The 19258-nt window shown below is 46.0% G+C and overlaps 1 long non-coding RNA gene and 1 pseudogene across 2 annotated transcripts in view; one reads left to right on the top strand and one right to left on the bottom strand.

Moving 5' to 3' along the window:
- Positions 1 to 537, top strand: LOC108529627 (60S ribosomal protein L23a pseudogene; annotated as a pseudogene). Its single transcript, XR_001885599.1, has one exon. The product of XR_001885599.1 is annotated as a 60S ribosomal protein L23a pseudogene (transcript).
- The window catches only part of LOC108529628 (uncharacterized), a 35585-nt gene that overhangs the window by 7163 nt on the left and 9164 nt on the right, over positions 1 to 19258 (bottom strand). The window lies entirely within an intron of this gene.

Here is a 19258-nt window from a genome sequence, read left to right on the forward strand (position 1 = left end):
ATGAAGATGGCGCCGAAAGCGAAGAAGGAAGCTCCTGCCCCTCCTAAAGCCGAAGCCAAAGCAAAGGCTTTAAAGGCCAAGAAAGCAGTGTTGAAGGGTGTCCACAGCCACAAAAAAAAGAAGATCCGCACGTCACCCACCTTCCGGCGGCCCAAGACACTGCGACTCCGGAGGCAGCCCAAATATCCTCGGAAGAGCGCCCCCAGGAGAAACAAGCTTGACCACTATGCTATCATCAAGTTTCCGCTGACCACTGAGTCTGCCATGAAGAAGATAGAAGACAACAACACACTTGTGTTCATTGTGGATGTTAAAGCCAACAAGCACCAGATTAAACAGGCTGTGAAGAAGCTCTATGACATTGATGTGGCCAAGGTCAACACCCTGATTCGGCCTGATGGAGAGAAAAAGGCATATGTTCGACTAGCTCCTGATTACGACGCTTTGGATGTTGCCAACAAAATTGGGATCATCTAAACTGAGTCCAGCTGCCTAATTCTATATAAATATATATATCTTTTCAACATAAAAAAAAAAGAAAAAAAAAAGAAAAAAAAAAAAGTCTTGGTCTTTTTATCCACAGTGTCTAGTACAGAGTAGGTACTTAGTGTTTGCTGAATTGACAGTTGGTGACAAACCATAGTGAAAGGTCACAAATTAAACCTCTCCTTAGTCTGCTGCCATTCTTGAGCTCACAGAGTGAGAGGGAAGCTCTACAACAGTATCACAAATGTTCTCCCACTAAGGGAGTTGTCACATGGATGGCAGCGTGGCATAGAGGGCTTCCTATTATCTTACTTAGCAGCTGCCACTGTCTTTAAAGGTGAGGAGAGGCCAGGCATGGTGGCTCATGTCTGTAATCCCAGCACTTTGGGAGGCCGAGGCAGGTGGATCACTTGAGGTCAGGAGTTCGAGACCAACCTGGCCAACATGGTGAAACCCTTTCTCTACTAAAAATACAAAACATTAACCAGGCATGGTGGCTCGCACCTGTAGTCCCACCTACTTAGGAGGCTGAGGCAGGAGAATTGCTTGAACCCGAGAGGTGGAAGCTGCAGTGAGCCAAAATTGCACCACTCTACTCCAGCCTGGTGACAGAGTGAGACTCCGTATCAAAAACAAAAACAAAATGGTGAGGAGAAGCCAGGGGACTACCACCACTGTCTGCAATCCACTGAAGGGAGGTGGAGTAGATGTATTCAATGTGGGCTTGAGGGCAGAGCTAGGGCAGTGGAAACGACATAAGGAAGACCGTCTAAGGTTAGAGCCGCCCAACAATGAATTGGAGTGCCTGAGGACATGATCACTCGCTGGAAGTGTGCACGCAGGTCCTGGATGCTTATTTGGCAGGGTGCTTTACTCTTTCACTCTGGAGATTCTGTGGTTTGGGGATCATCTTCAAGTAGGGATCGAAGTCTGAAGTCCACCTGGAATTCCCGACATAGTCTGTGACACATAAGAGTTCCCTGTATATACGAGTGGGGAGGAAAGGCTAAGGGGCATCATGAGGATCTGTGCCTTACCATAAGAACCCAAATGCTGAGAAGTTTCCCTAAGCCTCTGTTTCTGCCTCCCACCCCCTCCCTCGGTGTCCTCCCCAGTGCCTGGGATAGGTGCTTAACAAAGTTTACTGGCATTAATGCTGTTGGTGGGCAGGAGGTGTCCAGTTTGCATTGGAAAAGAGAGAAACAGCAGTAGCAAAAAGATGGCAGTGAGGGACAGGAGAGACCCACTTAGCTGGAGGGGGTGAGGGTCCATGCACCAAATAATGGGAGATAGGAGTATGCAAAGAAAGTGATAAACCTTTCATAACAGGTAAAGGAAGGTGAATTTTATCCAGTGTCTGTTTAGCTGAGTTCAGACTAGAAAGCTGGGCTGGATGAGTCAGTTTGACAGGGCCTTTTTAGATTTAGGAGGCTGCTCCGTTTTTCTCCTCTTCCTCCTCTTCACTGTAAGCTATCCCTTGAGCTGTATTCTGAAACCCTTAATGATTTTTCCATCTCACTAGGGACAGTTTGCAAACCTTCTCTGGCTTGGCCAGGGTTGGGGCTGGGCACAAGAGGAGGTGGCTCCCAGCAATAAGCAACCCACAGAATTGTGTCTGTTATTTAAGAAAAGTTTCTGGTTTTCGGCTAATTGCAAAAATACATAATGGATGCTTTTCGCATCTGCTAGTTATTCTGGAACAGGCCTGCATCCAAGAGCAAACTTTAAACAATAAGATTATCGAGCTTAACTATTTCAATGTGTAACAGAAAGCCAAGCCCCATACACTTAAATTAGCACACATGCACTCAGACACAACAAACAAAGAAGATCATGATACAACAGAATACACAAACATACAACACTACAAGATACATCAGTATTTAAGGACACTAGTGCATAAGCCAAATGCAATACTTAACAACAACTAAGACACCAAATAGTACAATAACAACAGAAATGACAAACACTTGCACATGTCAAGAATCACAATAAATGGAAAACAAGCACCAATAAACAATTTCAGACCACAAAATAACACAATCATACACTAAAAAATAATAAACACACACAAGTATATAAAAAAAAACCAAAAAATGCATATTGGAGCATCAACAGACCACAAGTCGTCAGCGAGCACAGATTGCATAATACCACAAATCAAATGAGAGATAGACCTGGGTAGGTGTGTGTGTCCTCCCAGTGCAGAGTTAAATGAAGCAGTCCATCAGCTGGGCACTGGCTGTCCGGGTGTTACCAGGTGTAGTTATCAGTATGGCCACCGAGAGGCGTCCAGGATCCATCCTGCATCCACCTTTCATGGCTTCTGCCAGCTGGTCAATTTTTTCTGTACCCACAAACCTGCATCTCCCTGTTCTGGATCCCTGCACAGAACTAGGAGACTCCTTGATCCCAGCCGCAACCTTCCAGGATCCACTGTGCGCACTCTCATCTTTTCCCTGTCCCACACCACCGAAACAACCACAAGTCCCATCCCTCCTCCCTCCTAGCAGAACACATGCTTCAGAACTCCCTGCTTGTCCTGTGGCTGCTCCATGGAGAAGTGGATCTGTCAGGTCTTGATCATGATGTGACTTCTACCTGGAACTTCTTCCACAGGAGCAGCTGTCAAAATCTCACCTATATTTCAGTCTATTTCAGAATCTCCCAGTGCAAGACTGCCAGAGTCAAGAATACATGTTCAAGTAATTCAGTGAATGAATTAATGCCCCACTCTAATACCTGACTCTGCCTTCCCTGCTAACCCCAGCTGGAGAGGTCTCTCACCTTCTAGCACCTGCCTCCTGGCGTGTGTGTGTGTGTGTGTGTGTGTGTGTGTATACACACACACACACACACACACATATATTTGTTTTACATTTCAATAAAACAAATGCCAGGCTTGGTGCAGTGGCTCATGCCTGTAATCCCAGTTACTTGGGAGGCTGAGAAAGGAGAATTTCTTGAACCTGGGAGGTGGAGGTTGCAGTGATCTGAGATCACGCCACTGCACTCCAGCCTGGGCAACAGAGAGAGACTCTATCCAAAAGAAAAAAAAGAAAATCCCCCCCACCCCATGTCCCCCTCCAACACAAAATGCCAGCTTCAAAACACAAGCAAGAGGCAGACTCAAGATGTCATGAAGTCAACCCCTTCCAGCATCCCTGACAGGTAGCTACTCTAGCAACAGATAACTCACCCCTCCCTGAGCAGCCCACTTCACTGGATAGCTCAGACTTCCAGAAAGTTCCACTGTGTTCTTCCACATTCTCAGAGCTCTTTCATCATGACAGGGGCTGTGGCAACTTCTGATAATGCAGTAGTAGAATAAGTGCAAAGTGCAGGGGAGAGTGTGTAAACTTTCCAGAGAAGTGGGGGCAGGGAATTGAGATCAATTACAGAGGGAGTACGAGTATAAAAACAGTCATTCCACCTGCTGTTTAGTGAATGTTTACTGTGCTCATGACTGCAAATCCTTATAGAGGAAAAGTTCTAACCCAGGTCTGCCTGTCTGCAGTCTAGTCTAAAACACCTCTTGGAACACAAACAAAATAAAGAGTTTTGGGAGCAGACTGGTAGGGGGACAGCCAGGTGTATAAATTTTCTTTTGCTACATAATAAATCACCATAAACTTAGTGACTTAAAACAACATCCATCGCCAGGTGTGGTGGCTCACACCTGTAATCCCAGCACGTTGGGAGGCTGAGGCAGGCAAATCACAAGGTCAGGAGATCAAGACCATCCTGGCTAACATGGTGAAACCCCGTCTCTGCTGAAAATACAAAAAAAAAGTAGCACGTGGTGGCACCTGCCTGTAATCCCAGCTACTTGGGAGGCTGAGGCAGGAGAATCGCTTGAACTCAGGAGGTAGAGGTTGCAGTGAGCTGAGATCGTGACCCTGCACTCCAGCCTGGGCAACAGAGCAAGACTATCTCAAAAAACAAAAACAAAAAAACCATCCATTTATTACCTCACAGTTCTGTAGATGAGAAGTCTGCGCAGGCTTGACTGTGTTCTCTGCCCACAATACGGCAAGTCTGAAATCAAGGCTTCAGCTGGGCCTGGCTCTCTTTCAGAGGCCCTGGGAAAGAATCACTTCCAAGCTCTTTCACATTGTTCGCAGAATCCAGTTCCTAGCGAGTCCCCATTACCTTGGTCACTGCTGGCCATGGGGTGGCCTTGGCACTAGAGGCTGCTCTAGGGTCCCTTCCACGTGCACTCTCCACTTTCAAGATAGAGTCCTCATGCTTTGAATTTCTGACTTTCTTTTCTGTCACCAGCTGGACAAAACTCTGCTTTTAAAGGGCTTACATGATTATCTTAGGCCTACCTGGTTAATCTCCCTATCTTAAGTCAACTGGTTAGTAACCTTAATTGCATCTGCAAAATTCTTGCCATGTAATATAACATATTCCACAGAAAAGCTAATTATCCAAGGGTGAAGGTCATTGGGGCAGGCCGAGTTCTATGATGTCACCAGTGACCCTCACCCTTGTAAAGTGCCCTCCCCTTTGAGTGTGTGTTGAACCTGTGGTTATGTTATGGTATGTGGCAAAAGATAGATTAACTGGGTGGGCCCAATCAAATCCCATGGGTTCATTAAAAGTGAGTTTTCTCTGGCTGGTAAGAGAGAAGGAAGTCAGAATCAAGGCATGAGAAGTACTTGACCTGCCGTTACTTGCTCTGAAGGGAGTGGGGGCATGTGCAAGGAAGGGAGAATGGCTTCTAGGAGCTCCACTCACCCCGGCCAACAGCAAGGAAATGAGGACCTCAGTTCCACAGCTGGAAGGAACATTCTGCCAACAGTGTGAAAGAGGCTGGAAGAGCTTCTAGATGACATAGATGACAGCCCAGCCCTGCTGACATCTTTTTTTTTTTTTTTTTAAGATGGAGTCTCACTCTGTCACCCAGGCTGGAGTGCACTGGCACAATCTTGGCTCACTGCAACCTCCACCTCCCGGGTTCAAGCGATTCTCCTGCCTCAGCCTCCTGAGTAGCTGGGACTACAGGTGCATGCCACCAGGCTTGACTAATTTTTGTACTTTTAGTAAAGACAGGGTTTCACCATGTTGGCCAGGCTGGTCTTGAACTCCTGACAAGTGATACGCCACTCTCGGCCTCCCAAAGTCCTGGGATTACAGATGTGAGCCACTGCGCCCGGCCCCCACTGACATTTTGATTCAGACGTTGTAATACTGTGAGCAGAGAGATCCCAGTCAGTGGCACCCATCCAGATACATGAACTACAGAACTATGAGGTAATAAACAGGACTGCTTTAAGCTGCTGTTTGTGGTAATTTGTTATGCAGCAATAGAAAACTAATGTGCCGGGCAAACAGCACATCATTGCCCGACCAAGGACATCTCTTATTATCTACCTACATCCTCCTTTTTTCCTCCTCCTCCTATTCCTCTATTTAAAAAATAGTTTCGGCCGGGCGCGGTGGCTCAAGCCTATAATCCCAGCACTTTGGGAGGCCAAGACGGGCGGATCACGAGGTCAGGAGATCGAGACCATCCTGGCTAACACGGTGAAACCCCGTCTCTACTAAAAAATACAAAAAACTAGCCAGGCGAGGTAGCGGGTGCCTGTAGTCCCAGCTACTGGGGAGGCTGAGGCAGGAGAATGGCGTAAACTCAGGAGGCGGAGTTTGCAGTGAGCTGAGATCCGGCCACTGCACTCCAGCCTGGGTGACAGAGCGAGACTCTATCTCAAAAATAACTAAATAAATAAATAAATAATAAAAAATAGTTTCATCTGAATATTACTCAACCATAAAAAGGCTGATTCTGACACATGCTACAACACGGATGAACCCTGAAGACACTATGCTACATAAAATAAGCCAGTCACAAAAATAAAAATACTGTATGATTCCAAATATATAAGTAATCAGATTCATAGAGACAGAAAGCAAAATGGTGGTTGCCAGGGGCTGGGAGGATTGGAGAATGGGAGGATTGCTTAATGGGTTTGGAGTTTCAGTTTGGGAAGATGTAAAAGGTTCTGGAGATGAATGGTGGTAATGCTTGCATAACGACATGAATGTGCTTAATGCCATTGAATTGTACAATTAAAAATGGTTAAATGGGCTGGGTGCAGTGGCTCACGCCTGTAATCCCTACACTTTGAGAGGCCAAAGCAGGTGGATCACTTGATGTCAGAAGCTCAAGACCAACCTGGCCAACATGGTGAAACCCCGTCTCTACTAAAAATACAAAAATTATCCAGGTGTGGTGGCACATGTTTGTAATCCCAGCTACTTGGGAGGGTGAGGCAGGAGGATCACTTGAACCTGGGAGGCAGAGGATGCAGTGAGCCGAGATGGTGCCATTGCACTCCAGCCTGGGCAACAGAGCAAGACTTTGTCTCAAAAAAAAAAAAAAAAAAAAAAAAAAAAAAAAAAAAAAAAAAAAAAAAAAAAAAAAGGAAACTAATTTAAAAAAAAAAAAAGTTAAATGGTGAATTTTGTGTTACGTTTATTTTACCACAATAAAAACAATTTAAAAAATAGTCTCATCAAAGTAATGCATACCACAGTTAAAAAGCAACAGCCTCCATCTGCCTGACATCTTCTATGATGTAAAAGAGTTCAGACTCAGCCGTTTCTTCTAACACTTGCCTTTATATATTTATTATGCTTCTCCTGCCTTTTTTTTCTTAATGTAGGCAGAATAAATAGTAAAGATTTCAAACAGTGAAAATTAGGTCTTCATCCAACCCCCATTCTCTCTGTTCAAAAGCCCCCCTCAAAAAAGCAATGCCAGGTTTCCCGTATATTTTTCCCCTAGGTACTCAATGCATAAATAAGCACATTCTATACATAGATATATAGCTTCTTTCTCTTTCTTTTCTTCTTTCTTTCTTTTCCTCTTTCTGTCTCTCTCTCTCTGCTTCCTTCCTTTTTTTTTTTTTTTTTTTTTTTTACAGGAGACCAGAGTTTGATTATTACTCAAACCAGTCTCCCCCAGAACTTGGGGACTGCAGGTTTTAAGGATAAAATGATGGGTAGGTGGTCGGAAAGTGGGGAGTGCTGATTGATCCAGTTGGAGATAAAATCATAGGGAGTCGAAGCTGTCCTCTTGCCCTGAGTCAGTTTCTGGGCAGGAGCCACAAGACCAGATGAGCTAGTTTATCAATCTGGGTAGTGCCAGCTGATCTGTCCAGTACAGGGTCTTTAGTTACAGAAGAGGAAGGCAGTGGCAATCTGATATGTTAGGAACCCTGTACTGTGACTGTGTAGACAAGGTATGAGGCCAGCTCTCCTGAGGGGCTTTAATTGCTCTGTAACTCAACTTTGATTCCTTAAAGCAGTCTGTTTGTATTTGAAAGCATGCCATTCCAGTCAAAGCCTTGACAAAATAACCAGCATCTCCAACTGTGTCCCAAAGTCAGCCAACTGGTGCCATGCAATTTTCCTTTGAATTGGGGGTCTCTTCAGTATAGTCCCTTCATGGTTTGCCAGGAAGATGTTACCGGAAAGGAGTCCCAATCCAGACCCCCAGAGAGGGTTCTCGGATCTTGCACAAGCAAGAATTTGGGATGAATCCATAGAGTGAAGTGAAAGCAAGTTTATTAAGAAAGTAGAGAAACAAAAGAAAGGCTACTCCATAGACAGAGCAGCATAGCTCCCTTGCTTTTTGCACAATGGTGACACATATGGACTCCCTCTTTTTTCTTTTTTTTTTTTTTGACAGGGTCTCACTCTGTCGCCCAGGCTGGAGTGCAGTGGTGCGATCTCAGCTCACTACAACCTCTGACTCCCAGGTTCAAGCGATTCTCCTGCCTCAGCCTCCCGAGTAGCTGGGTTACAGATGCTCGCCACCACACCTGGCTAATTTTTGTATTTTCAGTAGAGACAGGGTTTCACCATGTTGCCCAGGTTGGTCTCGATCTCCTGACCTCAGGTGATCCACCCGCTGTGGCCTCCCAAAGTGCTGGAATTACAGGCGTGAGCCACCACTCCTGGCCTCACCTTTTCTTTTCCTCAAGTTTCTAACTGCCTTTATCCTTCCCTAATGTTTACCTGGTCTCCTCCTTTCCCCAGAGACTTCCTTTCAAGGCCCTCTACTGTCCTACTCCAGTGTGGTCTGCTAGTGTCCAAGCCTGCTGGACATCTGTCGTCTGACTTCCTTTCACGACTTTCTGCATGAAGTCCAGTCTCTTTGAAACTCCTTTTTTTTTTTTTTTTTTTTTTGAGACGGAGTCTCGCTCTGTCACCCAAGCTGGAGTGCACTGGCCAGATCTCAGCTCACTGCAAGCTCCGCCTCCTGGGTTCACACCATTCTCCTGCCTCAGCCTCCCGAGTAGCTGGGACTACAGGCGCCCGCCACCTCGCCCGGCTAGTTTTTTGTATTTTTTAGTAGAGACAGGGTTTCACCATGTTAGCCAGGATGGTCTCGATCTCCTGACCTTGTGATCCGCCCGCCTCGGCCTCCCAAAGTGCTGGGATTACAGGCTTGAGCCACCGCGCCCGGCCTGAAACTCCTCTTTAATGGTGTATTTCCTTGTTTTTCTGGGGCACACTCTCCATGTAACTACCTAAGGAACAGCGCAGATGATGAAGGTATTCTGACTCCTATGTGTCTCCATATATCTTTATTATATCCTTAAAATCGATAGTTCAGCCTATATAGAATTCTAGATGGAAAGTTCAGTTCTCTCAGCAGTTGAAACATTTCTCCATTGTCCTCTAGCGTCTAGTATTGCTGCTGAGAATTCTGAAGTCATTCTGATTCTCATTCCTTTTGACCTTTTCTTTATTTTCATTTTTCTCCCATCTGAAAGCTTTAGATCTCTTTATCCCTGTGTTCAAACATGTTAAGATGCTGTACCTGAGGGTAGATCATTTTTTCATTCATTTTCTAGGCACACAGCTCTTTTTAATATGGACATCTTTGAACTTTATGAGAAATGTTTTATTGTAACTTTAAATAATTCATCTTCTCTATTTCTGTTTTTGCAGGAATTCCCATTTGTTGGATTTTTTATTTCTTGGATTCTTTATGTCTTATGTTTTCTACCTCCTCATATTTTTATTTCACTCTGATAAATTTCCTTAATTTTAAAACATTCTATTAAAAAAGTTTTTTGTTTTGTTTTGAGGCAGAGTCTTGCTCTGTCACCCAAGCTGGAGTACAGTGGCACGATCTCAGCTCACTGCCACCCCCGCCTCCCGGGTTCAAGCGATTCTCCTGCCTCAGCTTCCTGAGTAGCTGGAACTACAGGCATGTGCCACCATGCCTGGCTAATTTTTGTATTTTTAGTAGAGACTGGGTTTCACTACGTTGGCCAGGCTGGTCTTGAACTCCTGACCTCAGGTGATCCGCCCACCTTGGCCTCCCAAAGTGCTAGGATTACAGGCGTGAGCCACTGTGCCCAGCCAACATTCTATTAAATTTAAAAGCATATATATTTCTTGGATTTTCAAGAGGGCTCTCTTGGTCTCTGTTTCTTTTTTCCTCATACCATCCAGTTATATTTGATGCATACAATGCCCCCTTGAATCCCTGGGAAGGTGTAAATAGAGGAAAAAATCTATTTTTTAGTTCTTTTTTGTTTCTTGTGTTATTCCTATTTCCTCTGAGCCCATTTTATTCATTTGTCTTTCTCTGAGTTTGGAGACTTTCCTCAAATGTGTGGTCATCTTTGATTGTCCATTCATATTTAGAAATGAAGAACTAAAAAGCCCATTGACTAGCTGGTATGCCTTAGGTTGCCAGTGGCAACCAGTCAGTCAGTCACTAGAGCAGAGGACTTCTTCTCTCCACTCCCACCCCAGTGCCAGAGCATGTCTTCTGGAGACATTAGATTTCTCCAGAAACCCCCTGATCTCCCACCTGGAGCAAAGATGCCAACTTTCCCAGTGCTCTGCACACAGTGGTGGGGAGAGACTGTCCAATGTACAGACTTCCAATCAATCCCCTCTTTAAGCTCTGTGTCTTGCTGGTTCTGCCCAGGTGCTCCCTCTGTCATCTCTGCACACACTCTACTGAGGTTTTCTCTGGCCTGCTTCATCTGTTACCTCCATTTGCTTTTTTTTTTTTTTTTTTTTTGAGATAGGGTCTGGCTGGGGTTTAGTGGCACAATCTTGGCTCACTGCAGCCTCTGCCTTGTGGACTCAAGTGATCCGCCCACCTCAGCCTCCCAAAGTGTTGGGATTACAGGTGTGAGCCACTGCACCTGGCCCATTTGCTTTTTAGTGTCCTGAAATTTGTTGAAATATCTTGTCAACTGAGGTTACCTCACCCATTATCTTTATTGTTGTGGGTTTATTTATTTATTTTTTTTATTCCTTAACAGTCATTTTAGAAGGCCCTTAAGGGATAAGGGGATAAAACAAGTGATCAGTTTATCATCTCCGGTCATGACATGCCAGCTCAAGCTCACTCTTGCCCCCACTCAGTACCACACCGGCCCAATTGTGAGGTCCTCAGAGTGTCTCAGGCCTCCCATTATGGCTCCTTCCTCCCTTAACCCCAGGGTTAGGGGGTTCCCAAAGTTCTCTCCTCCTCAGGAAAGCACTGTGGACTCCTTTATCCTGAGGATGCATGACAGGTGAAAGCTTCTGGGAACACCGTCTGTATTGGTTCAAACCTAACAAATGAAGTGTGAATGGTGCAATTTCAGTACTAGGCTTGGTGTGGTGAAGACAGATCTCAGGCATGAATGCAGTCTTTATATGTTTTGAGCACCTAAATTGGTACCATGTTACTTGCTGGTGATAACACAAGACTGACTCTCCCAAAGGACTGAGACAGTTTCTGGAAAGAGCTTGTACTACTCAGCACTACACTGTGTCCTCAGACCCTGACAAGCAGCCTGTGATCACTGAGGGGCTTTTGCGGTCCCTGACCAATGAGATGTAAAGCCTGGTTGCCCTGGTGGTAGCTCCATGGGGCAGACCCATGGGCCTAGGTGATATCCCCAAGACTGAGACACCAGGCCTCCTAGAGGCCCCTACCTAGAGGATCTCCAGCAGACAGGATCTGACCAACCAGCCTGGTTTGTGCAGGACTGAGGGGTTTCCCAGGACATAAGATCTTCAGTGCTAAACCCAGAAAGTTGTAGGGATATGGGGATGAGTTGGTCAACCTACCTGCAGAGGGGTTCTCTGCTGGCCTCTCCCTCCCTTCAACTTCAGGCTGTTTCCATAGAGGAAGGTTTGGGGCCTTGCTGGCTGCTCTAAGCTAACTTGCCAGGGTCCCAACTAGACCCCTCTGCCCAACCCCCAAATTATAGGCTCACTCCCACCTCTTCTCCATTACTGAGCTGTAAAGGACAGTCCAGCTTCTCCCAGGGCAGAAGCCCTTCTACAGCCTCCTTCACCGGTCCCCCAGCTCTGCCTGTAGCCCCAGAAATGGGAGCTGGGGTTGCTGTGTCCCTCACAAAGGGCTTTCCTGACACCTCCCCTCAATATTCCAACAATGACCTCATTGGACTCCTCTTCCTCATCTCAATTAATAATGCTATAAAATAATGATAAATGACATTTGCAGATCACTTATATGTCAGACCTCATGCTAAGCTTTTACCATGTATCACCTCATTTAATCATCTGAATGACATCACAGGCAGGTACTATTATCCTTATTTTACAAACGAGGAAACTGAAGCTCAGAGAGGCTAACTTACTTAGAGCCACACAGATAGTCATAATTGCAGAAATAGAGCTCAAACCTAGGAGTATCTGATGCCCAAGTCTAAGAATGTGAAATGGTCTTGAAATGTCCAGTTTAAGTCCCGCCTCCTCCAGAAGGCCTTCTCCAATCATGTTTGCCCCCTGCACCAAACTTTCATAGAAAACCCAACTCCAATGGCTTAAATCTTTTTTTCTTTTTCTTTCTTTTTTTTTTTTTAGGTGGAGTCTCACTCTGTCGCCCAGGCTGGAGTACAGTGGCGTGATCTCGGCTCACTGCAAGCTCTGCCTCCCGGGTTCACGCCATTCTCCTGCCTCAGGCTCCCAAGTAGCTGGGACTACAAGTGCCCACTGCCACGCCCGGCTAATTTTTTGTATTTTTAGTAGAGATAGGGTTTCACCGTGTTAGCCAGGACAGTCTTGATCTCCTGACCTCGTGATCCGCTTGCCTCGGCTTCCCAAAGTGCTGGGATTACAGGCGTGAGCCACCGCGCCCGGCTGGCTTAAACTTTTAGGACATTATTTGTTTACTTAACAAGAAGTCCTTCTAGGGATGGTGCAGTAACTTAGATATAACAAGGACCACAACTGTTTCCATCTTACTATATCATTATCGCAAGGGTATAGGCATGGCAGATTGTACTTACCCAATATAATACCTGGACACAACAATATCTACCACACCACTTGCTCTTCTGCAGTGTGACCTTGCCATTCCCTCATCAACAGGTACAGTCTAATTCTCTTCCCTTTGAATCTGGGCTAGCCTTAGTGACTAGCTTAACCAATACAATGTGGAGGAAATGACATTTTGAACTTTCAAGGTTAGGTCATAAGTCTTGCAGCATCTGTCTGGGCTTCTTAAAAGTCTTAGTCTTAAAACACGTGCCCTTGAAAACCAGCTGCCATGCTGTGAGACACCTGAGCCATAAGGAGGTGCCCTGGTCAAGAATGTGACCAGGTCAAGAGCTCCGGATGAATTCCCAGGGAATATCCAGCATCAACTGCCAGCAATGTGGGTGAGCCATCTTGGACATTCAGTCCAGTAGTCTTTAAATGAGTCTTGGTCAGACTGCAAGAATGTGGGAGCCCTCATGTAGGACCTGTTCAGTTCAGCCCAGTCAACCTACAGAATAGTGAAAGATAATAATAAATTGTTTTAAGGTACCAAATTTTGGGGGTGATTTGTAAAGCAGTAATAGATAATTAAAGCAACTGGCTTTCTTCTAGCCTGTTGCCTCAAGTTACAAGATGACTGTTTCAGCTCCAAGCATCATTTCTTTTTTTTTTTCTTTTTTTGTTTTTTGAGACAGAGTCTCACTCTGTTGCCCAGACTGGAGTGCAGTGGTGTGATCTCAGCTCACTGCAAACTCCACCTCCCAGGTTCAAGTGATTCTCCTATCTCAGCCTCCCAAGTAGCTGGGACTACAGGCACCTGCCACCACACCCGGCTAATTTTGTATTTTTAGTAGAGATGGGGTTTCACCATGTTGGTCAGGCTGGTCTTGAATGCCTGACCTCAGGTGATCCACCTGTCTCGGCCTCCCAAAGTGCTGGGATTACAAGCATAGGCCACTGCACCTGGCCTCCAAGCAGCACTTCAAACAACCATATCTAAAAGCAGAAGTGAGTACAGAGCAAAGGCTTTCTCCTTGAGTGACTTTAAGAGGGAGGAAAATCTTAACCCAGAAGTCCCCCAGTATTATCTCTGCATATCTCATTGGCCAGAATTGGGCTGTACCCTCTCCTAACGAAGAGAGAAATGGGCAAAGGAAAAGGAAGAGGGAAATGATTGTCGGGTAGACAACCAACAGTGTCTGCCATACTTGTTGATGTGGTGGCTCTAGGAGAAAGAAGAGTCAGGTGGGAAAATGATCCAAAGCTGAAGAAGGAGCCTTCCCTATTTCCAGAAGCAAAGCTGCCTCAGTGGCAACAAGTCTATTGAAAGCTCCTTCTTTAGACAGATAGCAGGGTGTGCTGACTAGAGTTCTGCTCTGGGAGGCAGAACCTGGCTCTAGGGTGGTATAATATTGCTGAGTCAGTTTCCCATTTTGTGCCTCAGTTTCCTCATCTGCACAATGAAAGGATTCCTTCTAATTCCTTCAGGTTAGGAGAAGCCAGGGCAGAAGGGAGGTGCTGGATGCTTAGCTTGTGTGTAGGTTGTGAATGGTCCAAGTCAAGCTCAGCAGAGCCTGCCTCTAGCCACAGATGCCGGGATTTACCAAACAAACCCTAATCACTTAATGAGAAATGAAAATGGTGCCTGGTTCCTCCACTTAATTACCTCTTTGAAAACAACACACAGGAGATTTATAGTAATCACCATAATCGCCTCATAAAAACCCGAGTGTTTGAAGATGGACACGCCTCATTTCTGGGAGGAATTAGAGGCAAAAATCAAGGCAAGGAATTTCTGGCCTGCCTTGGCCTTGGCTCCCTGGAATCCAGAACTCTGGCCACAGAGTGCCCGCTACCCTGGATAGCCTCCTGGTCCCAGCCAAATATTGTTCCTAATGGTCCACAGCTAAGGTGTCCTTGCAGGCCTGCTTCTTGGGTCTCCTCTGTCATGATGTACCAAGAAGACTCACAATTCTGAAGGTCAGGTGGAGGTCCTTTAGGAGGAGACAGGAACATCTCTGAGTCCTGTCACTTATAAAATCTGAGCTAAAAGACTGGAGGGGAGGTTGAGGGACACAGGCTGTTCCCAGCTGTGGAAAGTCATAGCTCATAGGTTTTCCTGAGGCCATCCAGTCCTGACTTGTACATCTCCCATGACGAGGAGCCTAGATCTCCCGGGACATTTACTGAGATAGACAGCTAGAAGATTCACACTCTGCTCAGCAGAAATCTGTCCTCGTTCAGCTCCTTATAACTAGACTCAGATCACTGGGCATCAAGGTTGTAAGTGTCCTCTGGGTTTATCTTCCCTCCATAGCAATTTCTTTCTTTCTTTCCTCTCAGTCTCCTACGTGCAATTCCTTCATTTATTCAAAACTATTAAATACCTAATGTGCATCAGAGACTATCAATTATTTTTTTTTCCATTTTTTAAAAGAGATGGGGTCTCACTCTGTCACCCAGGCTGAGTGCAGTGGCATGATCATAGTTCACTGCAGCCTTGAACCTCTACGCTCAAGCGATCCTCCCGCCTCAGCCTCTCATGCCCGGCTAATTTTTAAATTCTTTGTAGAGGTGGGGTTTCACTGTTGCCCAGGCTGTTCCTAAGCTCAAGTGCTCCTCCAGTTTTAGCCTCCCAAAGTGCTGGGATTATAGGCATGAGCCACTGTACCCAGATTGACTATCAATTCTTAACACAGTAGGCAGAATGATTCTTTGAAAACCTAAACCAGATCATGTTACTCCACTGTCACTCTCCAGTGCCTTCCCAAATCAGAGTAAAGGCACAACCTTACAGTGCCCTGCAGGACTCTCATGTCCTGCCCTTTGCTCACTCTGCTTAAGCCACACGGGTCTCCTTGCTGTTCCTGGAAAACACCAGATCCTCTCCTGCCTCCACACCTTAGTACTAGCCCACTGTATTCCCACTGCCTGGAATGCTTTTTTTGTGTATCTACATGGCTCCCTCTCTAGCCTCCTCCAAGGCCCTTCCTGACTTTCTTACATAAAATTGGACCCCCTCCTTCTCTATTATACTATCCTACTTTATTTCTGTCCATATTGCTTATGACCATCCAAAACAATACACTGCAAAATTTGCTTATTTATCTTGCTTAATGTCTATTTCTCTCTTCTAGGGGTCAAACTCCAGAGGGCAGGGGTTTTCTATCCTCTCTCTCTCTCTCTTTCTCTCTCTGTTGTATCCCAAACACCTAGCACAGTGCCTGTCACATAGTGGGCAATAAGTATTTGTTCAGTGAATGAACTAATGGGGATAGAGCAGTGAAAAAGATAAAGCCCACGCCCTCAAGGAACTTAAGGTCTAACGGTAGAAGCAGACACCAGACAGTCACCCACAGGACTGAGCAATTGAATGATGCGTGTGGATAAATGCTAGGTAGGGAAGTAGCAGGTGTAATGACAGTGGTCTGACTGTAGCCAGGAACACTGTTGTGAGTTACTCCAAAAAGCTGTTTGTGAGAGGATTGGAGTTCAGGGTGACGAGGGTTTGGAGCCACAAAGCTCTGGGAGGAGAAGATGCTGGAGAAGCTCAGATTGTCACTTTTAGGCCCTTTAAAGGTGATGGGACTCCAGGCAGGGGGTACCATCTGCAAACGGTGTTCAAGTGCCCACTCTGCCACGTCCAAGACATGTGCTCTGGAGCAAGCCACCTTGGCGCTGGAGTACTCGCTTCCTTATCTCTAAGATGAAGATGGGATAACTAGCTCTTAGGCTGGTTGGGAGGTATAAGTGAAATGTTTGTCAGAGCTGGAACCTGCAGATGTTCAATAAATGCTAGCTCATTTTCTGCTCCCTTCTTCTTTGTCAAACCTTTTAACATCCAGCCTCCTTTTACCTGGTCACTCTGTTCTCTCTCCTGGCCCTGTGTAAGCATGAAGAATTGTATGAAAAAGGGAAGCATCTAATCATCATAAATGTACAACTGCAGGTTAACAAACGTTAACAGGATCTTTCAGGGGCAGAATTTGACAGATTAGACTGATCTCTACTGTGCCCCAGGACGCTTGGCTTTGTTGCAATTAACTAAATCTCCCATCAGCCTCCCGGCCTGATGCCTGTTGGCCTATAAGACCATGCCACTAGAATGAAGAGTTGGAGCAGGGGGTGGCACACACAGCTAGGCCCTGTGGTTCTTCCCATGGCCTTCCTCTGGGGGAAGCCCTCCTTGACTACAACCTAGAGAGAGCTCCTGCACATACCCATACATACACATACACACATGCAATGCATATGCAGAGCCACACACAGCTCCCAACTCCACCCCACACCATGGGAGGATGGACTCCCGGCCCCTCAAATCTTTCTCTCTTATTGGTAGGTGGAGTAGGAGGTTGATAAGGAGGCAGCAAGCATATTACTTTTTCCCATGGTTAGCATGGACAGTGGGCACACTCAGGCATTGAGCAAATTTTCACCTTTGCAGGGGCCAGCCCTAGCATTAGGCAATAGAGAAGCAGATGAATCAAATCAGAGCCCTGGCCTCAGGGCTCACATTCTAGTGGGGGAGAGAGGTACTCGCACAGGTAATTATAATATAAACTACACAGTAGTGGGTCCAAGTGGGAACCTACAAGAAGAGAGCTTATTTTCCCTTTGGGCTAGGGCAAGGCTGTAGGGATTAGGCAGCCTTTGAGCTGGGCTGAGGTAGGATGGAAGGGCTCCTAGGCAGATAGAACTGCATGAAGAAAGGCACAAAGGTGGGATAGTGTGGTACAAGTTCAGGAAATGACAAAGCCTCTGATGTCAGGGTCAGGCTAGAGCATAGGATGGGGACATAACTGCTTTCACTGTAATGATTTGGTTTGTAACCACCCCTGGGAAACCCCTCCACGAGTTAATGCCTCCCAGTCCCTCCCTATACCCACTTGACACCTTGGATGGTTTTGACCAGAAGAACTCTTTCTTGTTTACTGCTTCATTACTTCATCTCCCTGCCTGGCCGCACATTCAGCTCCTTCAAATCAGCCTCCCTTGCATCACCTCAAGGACACAGCAGTCCTGCACTCTGGCCCACACTGGCCTTGTCATCTGATCATCTCAAACGGCTGAAGTACCAAGATGATTTCACACAACTGTACCCTTTCTAGTAAAGGTACTTTGCTATATGCTATCTTAGGATGCTATTTTCATAAGAAATCCACTACAGTCAGTTTAGACAAAGAAAGGGGAAGTGATTACAAGGGAACTGGAAGTCTAAAGGAACCAAACACAGAAAAGGACTTGGCCCAGACTTGGGAAAGCTCTCAGGAGTTTCTCCCTGCCTCTGCTCTTTTCTCTTCCCGGACTGACCTTCTCCACCTATCAGATCACATGGAGGAAAACATGCCTGCTGACAGTACCTGACAGGTCCAGCGATGTAAAAACAATCTCCAAATTCCCAAGAGGAGGCGACTGGTGTAACAGAACCACATGTCCAACCCTGGCCCAATCAGCTTTGGGTGGTGGCATAGGGTCACATAAAACAAACACGGCTGCTAGGCTACACCTCTGGGGGTCATTTCTCATAGTCATGTGGATTGGTGAGTGGGCTGTTGTGAAAGAAGGGAGCAGAGCCGATACCCCAAAGATGCCCATTACACACCTATAATATAGTATGACAAAATGCTCATATGACTTCTAGTTCCTAGACTATCCTACTGACCTACTCTGTGACTTCAGGCAAGTCTCTACCATCTTGGGGCTGCAGTTTCTTCATCTGTACACAGAGGAGGATGAGACTAAGCATCCTATTGGATGCCATAACTCTCCAATTACTTACCCTCTCTGAACTTCAGTTTTCTCATCTGTAAAATGGGAGTAATGATATCTACCTCACAGAGTTATTGTAAGACAATGGGTATGAAAATGTCTAACATGGGTTGAGTACAGAGTTATTCAAGAAATGCTGGTGACCCTAGTAGATTTAAATTGAGTGGCTGTCCCTCTCACAATGGTTTCCCCCAAGGGTTGTAGCTATGATTCCCCACATGTTTGGGAGAATTGCCTCTCCTCTAGTTGGGAGCTGCCATACTCCACAGTGAATTGTCAAGGGGTGAGCATGGGTCCACATTGGGCCACTCAGAATCCTTCTCTGGTGCCTTGCTTCAATTGCAGCTCTTGTATCTTCATTTGCAGAACTCTAAGGAGAGGGGCATGTTGCTGCCAATAGCCAGACCCCAACCTTGTAAAGAAAGTGGCCTCTGAGAGTGAACCTGACATGAAGAGGACTTTCGAACATTCAGTTTCAGACATTTTGAAGTCCAGTTTCATCCTTGCCCTGATTTATGAGCCAATACATTTCCTCACTACATTTTTCTTTTCTTTTCTTTTCTTTCTTTCTTTTTTTGTTTCTTTTTGTTGTTGTTGTTGTTTTAGACGGAGTTTTGCTCTGTCACCCAGGCTGGAGTGCAATGGGGTGATCCTGGGCTCACTGCAACCTCTGCCTCCCAGGTTCAAGCGATTCTCCTGCCTCAGCCTCCCGAGTAGCTGGGATTACAGGTGCATGCCACCACGC

Source organism: Rhinopithecus bieti, unplaced genomic scaffold (genome assembly GCF_001698545.2).
Source record: "Rhinopithecus bieti isolate Rb0 unplaced genomic scaffold, ASM169854v2 scaffold_6776, whole genome shotgun sequence".
Taxonomy (NCBI): Eukaryota; Metazoa; Chordata; class Mammalia; order Primates; family Cercopithecidae; genus Rhinopithecus; species Rhinopithecus bieti.